General features: G+C 37.0%; 1 pseudogene; it reads left to right on the top strand.

Moving 5' to 3' along the window:
- The window catches only part of LOC115900320, a 31,428-nt pseudogene extending 26,427 nt beyond the window's left edge, over positions 1–5,001 (top strand).
- The last annotated feature ends 999 nt before the right edge of the window (positions 5,002–6,000 follow it).

Raw genomic sequence — 6,000 nt, forward strand, 5'->3', positions numbered from 1 at the left:
TTTTTGGATACCCATTTCACGACCTTCTTTGGTTTCTTTACCACAAAAGTCACTCTATGTCTTTTAGCCCAAAGCCCTACTGCAGTGTTCTCTGTCTTTTTCCCTTTACTCTTAATATCTTCTTTATTCGTTCCTTCCCTTTTCCCCTTCTTCCCTTTTCCCCTTCTTCCCTTACCCCCTTTCATTTTTCCGTCTTTTTTTCTTTAATTCTTCACCAGCCCCTAGCATATTCTAAACTATTTGCCCCGTTCATGATGTAATCATGAACTGACCCCTACCATAGTAATCAGGTGATTTTTTTTTTCTCTGTAGTTTTCTTACACTGAAGTGGTACCACCCTGCCCCGTCACCATCAACTCAACTCCATTTTAAATGTTCTACTCTTATCCTTAGAGAGACTGGCCAGTTCTTCCCACCATTTCAGACCATCATAAATTTGTAAATATAGATTCATTTGCTGAGCCTAAGTTTTCTGCATAAAAGTAAATCCCTTTTGTGATACCCACAAAAGCCACAGAATCATCAACCACAGTTCAAAAGAGCAAATGATATTCACTGCATCACGATGAACTTGATTCTAAAAAGCAAATTATTTGCTATATAATAGAAACAGGCAGGTTAAAACAATAATTGAGTGTGAAAGAGGTCAGAGAAAGTTCTGAGAGTGATATAAAGTTTCATTACCTTGACTGAAGATGGTTTCATGGAAGTATATTATGTCAAAACTCATCAGTAATACACTTTAAATATGGATGGTTTATTTACATTAATTATGCCTCAATAAAGCTGTAAAGCAAAGGAAATAAATAGTAAAAAACAAAGACAAACAAAAAACCGATGACTTAGGAGTAATTAGCCAAGCTGTTCTTAAATGTAAGCTAGTGTATATGTAATTTTAGTCTTGCTATTTACCAGCTGTATCCTTATTCTATGAAAATCTCATTTTACCTTTAAAAATGAGGATGCAAGGACATACCTCTGAATGTTCAGTGATCCTGGGATGCTCTCATGCAAGCTCATTTCACTGTGAGCTGATGAATCAGCATAAAAGCTGAATGGTATCTCATGATCACACTCTGTTCTGCCAATAAGACAGTTTATTTTAACTCGCTGTTCCCATATTTTGAAAGAGACTGACTTCTGCAGAAATAAACAAATCAGAGATAATATCAACCCTGAACTCCCAGTAACTTTATTTTTATTCTACGTGGTCACACAGGCTACTGGAGTTAATGTCCTATAGGCACTTGGGGATGCCGGGCACCTGGCAGGTATGCACGTTGATCAATTCATTTGACCACATTTGTTTGCAAGGAAAATTTTCCTTAATGGGTCTTCAAATAGAAAAGTCTATGAGTAATCAAATGTGAGTGACAGAAGGGTAACCTTATTCCACTAATGTCACCTTTAAAAATTTTTCCCCTGAGCAACCATAAAGAATAAAAATAGTGATAATTATCAGTTCTCCATTTTTGCTATGGAAGCTGGGGAGCTATGAAACAAATATACAGCTCAGTTTCTCAGGACATTAAAAAATGCATTATGCATGTTATTCTTACCCTAGTGACAACTTATTTTTTTTAACCATTGTTTTTCTTCTGACCTGATCCATCCTTCCTTCCTTCCTTCCTTCCTTCCTTCCTTCCTTCCTTCCTTCCTTCCTTCCTTCCTTCCTTCCTTCCTCCCCCCCCTTCCTTTCTTCCTTCCTTCCTTCCCTCTCTCTCTCTCTTTTCTTTCTTCCTTTCTTTCATCTTTTATATCACAGAAAGTTTCCTCCAATCATTTTTCTAACAAGGTAGAGTGCAAACAAAGGAATAAAAAACTTCCTTTAGATATGAGAAATGTGGATCTTTTTAAGTGTTATTTTCAAGAGACTTAAGGCAACATTAGGATAATAACATAACATGAAAACTGTGGAGATAAATTGTGATCTCACGTGAGCCCGAGGGTGACCTTTATTAATCATGCTTACCTCTTAGAGGGCTGGGCAGACATAAGCTAGTATTTCAGAGAGAGTCTGAGGTGAAAGCTTTTCTCTTCCCAACAATGGCATATTTGTAGTAGAATATTCTCATAAGAGTCTTGGTGAACAAAAATACACAGGGATAGAATGTGGAATGGAAGGAAGTCCATTTCAGAAGGAAATAATCCCAACATAACTTTCAGGATATAACAATAGGTTATTAACTGGTGGATTTGGCAGGGAAAATTCTGCTACATCATTTTTTAAAAATTTTTCTTCTTCCTTTCTTTTAAATTTTTATTGTTATTTTTAGAGACAGTCTAGCTCTGTTGTCCAGGCTGCAGTGTAGTAGCACAATCATAGCTCATTTCAGCCTCCGACTCCTGGGCTCTAGAGATCCTCCTGCTTCAGCCTCCTGAGAGCTGGGTCTGCAGGTGTGCACCACCACGCCCAGCTAATTTTTTATTTTTCGTAGAGACAGGGATCAGCCTCTATTGCCCATGCTGTTCTTAAACACCTGGCTTCAAGTAATCCTCCCACCTCAGCCTCCCAAAGTGCTGGGATTATGGACATGAGCTACTGTGCCCAGCATGAAATCATTTATGATGTGTTGACCATTTTTCAACTGGATATGAAGGCAGTATAGACACACAACTGTGAATTTATCAAGACGTGTGCTCTGTTTATTTAGTTTCTTTATATGGGAATTTTCAAACAAATGTAAAGTGGAGGCATGTACACTGCAGTAGGTAATGGCTGTATCAGTCAACACTTAGCCTTGGTTGTCATCACCTATCTTCATGGACCAAAAACAGAGATAGAGTCTAGAAGAATGCACAAAGCAGCTTTTCACCAAGGGTTAAGTTTCCATTCTACTTGCTAACCCACACAGAATGCATAGAAGGTGGAGATTAGAGAGTGACTTCTGCACTCCATTCAGCAGATTCCAAGTTTCTCAATGTCCATGAAGAGTCTTCGCTCTAGAGCCTCAAGGTTACTAAACTGCCACTTTTCAAGGTTCCTATTCTTGCTGCTTTCTTCTCCACGCCTCAGTCTTTAACTCCTTTTGTCTTGCCAGTTTTTCCCAGATTCTGCCCATTTGGTCTCTGGAAGGGGTTGTCAGTCACTTGGCTCCATGGGTTTTATTGCTAGGTGGAGCCATAGTGAAGTTTCTATAACATAATCAGACTTATTATTTCAAGGCCAAGACTGATCTACTTTTATCAGTTAGAACTCCTTAGATTGCAAGTGACAGAAAGCCCAAGCCAAGGGACTTGGGTTAAGTTTGTCCTCAAGCACTTGCTTGTCCTTTTGGCTTCTAGTATGTCCTTGCCCTCATCTACTCAGGCTTTCCTACCAATTGCTGGCTGGCTATTCTATAGTGACTTAAGGTTCAACATCAGACACAGATACAACAGCCTTTCACAGACTTCTCCACCAGCAACATAGTTTCATAAAAATCTAATCCCTATAACAAACCTTTTAATCTATATTACTTCTCATGGTTCTACTTCGCTGACTAATAATATGCCTTTACATAAGACATTCCAAGGTCTTGGAACAGTCTATGCGCATTGTATTCATCTGTTCTTGCATTGCTATAAATAAATACCTAAGAGTGAGTAATTTATAAAGAAAAGATGTTTAATTGGCTCACAGTGCTGCAGGTTATACAAGAAGTATGGCAGCATCTGCTTCTTGGGAGGCCTCATGAAACTTACAATAATGGCAGAAGGCGAAGGGGAAGTAGGCACATCTTACATGCCCAGAGCAGGAGCAAGAAGAGGTGGAGGGGCAGGCTAGGCAGGTGCCACAGACTTTTAAACAACCAGATCTGGTGAGAACTCTATCATGAGAACAGCACCCAAGGGATGGTGCTAAACCATTCACGAAGGATCCACCCCCATGATCCAATCACCTTCCAGCAGGCCTCACCTCCAGCATTGGGGATTGTAATCCCCAATATTGGAGATTTGGTGGGGACATAGATACAAACCATATCACATATATACTCTGTCTGCCACTCTCCTGATGAAAAATTGCAATCTAGTTTAGACAGTCAGTCTTAGTAATAGCGAGCATTCTCTTTTTATGTTTTATTGAAGTCATTAGTACAAATAATTATAAAGCTTGAGTCACTATTTAATATCATGTCATAAGCATAATTCATGCCCTTGCACAGTCTTTATAACCATTATTTTTAAAAGGCTTGACAATATTTGAGTGGATGCTCTATAATTTCATTATTCACTTTCCTATTGTTGGCACTGTAGGTATTTTCCAATATTTTACTGTTATGAATAACGATTCGAGGTACTCCTTCATGCATATACTTTTTCCATATTTTTGGAATATTTGGTTAGTCTATAATTTCATAAATTGAGAGTAAAGATATGTAAAAGGTATGAACCTTTGTACTGCTTTCGATTCATATTGTTTAATTGCTTTCAGAAGGCCTAGGACAATTACAATCCCGTTAGTAATTGGTAATATCCTTGCTAACTTTGATTGTCCAGCTTGGACTGAGTTGTACATTCACCTGACTGTGATGAAGCAGCTGGTCCTGCAGCTCGAGCAGGGGGGTCTCTGAGTCTATGGAGTTTTTCTTGTTGATTCTCAGTTCATGGTGGAGTCATTCAAGTATATTTCTGGCATCTTGGCAGTCCTAAGTGCCATGCTCTCTCTAGAAATTCTACAAGTTAACATCGTGATCAAAATGTAGCTGCAGAGTAAAAAAGCTAAAAAGGAAACTGAGAGTTTCTCAATCCAGACATGGATTCCTTATTCGATTATTCTACAAATGACTTAAGAAGCAAAAAATTCAAAAAAGTAACTAAAGCTGTATGTGGACTGATGACTGCAGCATAGTTCTCTTCTTACCTCATGATCAGTCAGATGAAGAAAGTATGAACATTGTATTATAGCATATTGATTTTGCCATTCAATGTGGAGAAGATTCAAAATTTAAATAACCAAAGCAACATGAGAATAAGTCTTGTATGTTTGATGAATATTTTCAAGAACACCAGGATGAATGAAGAGTTTACTAGGGAGTAACTGTCCATACGTGAAGAGCCTGTGGCCAAACCAGCAGAATATTCTTCTCTTCGAAGGATGCAGTAGTAGAAAGCTACATATTTTAATGAAATAAAAAGTACATTTTTTTTTATCAGTAGGATGCCTGAATCAAGTTTTGAATTATTCTGAAACTGTTGCTGCTTAATGTGGAAACTTGTAGTATTATTTTGAGAGCATCAATTTAAATTTAAAAGTCAAAATTGAAATGAATGCACATAGATTTGTATATAAATTAGCTGTGCAACAGTTAATAAGGCTAGTACAACCTTATTTTTACTGTTTGTATTGTTTCTGAGGAGCAGAAATTGTTGTAACAAAATATACATGTCTATCCAGAGGGAAATATCTGGAAGGATATAGGTAAGACCACTGCCCATCTGTATCTTACCATTTCCCTACATTAAAAATGTATTATTTATATAATTAAAAAATTTAAAAGGGAATATTTTAAAGTCTTTCCTGATTTAACAGAAAAAAGTACCTATTCAATTTGAAAGGCATTCTATATTGCCTGTTTTATGCTAGTATCTATATTCTGCTTTACAGTATCTAGAAAGTATCAATATCTTTACTGATCCAGAGTATACCTGAAATACGTGAAAGACACTTTCCCTAGACATTAATTTCTGAGTTGTGAATGCAATCTGCCAAAAATCTAAGGATTTGACCACATATTTTCTAATTAAACTAGGATACTTATTTGGATCATTTTTGTAATTGGAAAGGTTAAGAGAATCAGCAGTGGAGATAATGTTGAAGCTATAAAAACACTGCAATTAATACCTTATCTTTAAAAATTTTAGGCCATAGCACTTTGGTCTTCAGAATAGCATCTTAAGGGAAAGCATATTGAATTCAATCTGTTGTGTGAAATATTTTCAGTTAGAGAAGGTACAGTATGTATATATAAATGAATGTACAGACTGCTGATGATTTATTTTGGATCTATAGCAGCCTTG

The sequence above is a fragment of the Rhinopithecus roxellana genome, chromosome 11, assembly GCF_007565055.1.
Source record: "Rhinopithecus roxellana isolate Shanxi Qingling chromosome 11, ASM756505v1, whole genome shotgun sequence".
NCBI classification, from domain to species: Eukaryota; Metazoa; Chordata; class Mammalia; order Primates; family Cercopithecidae; genus Rhinopithecus; species Rhinopithecus roxellana.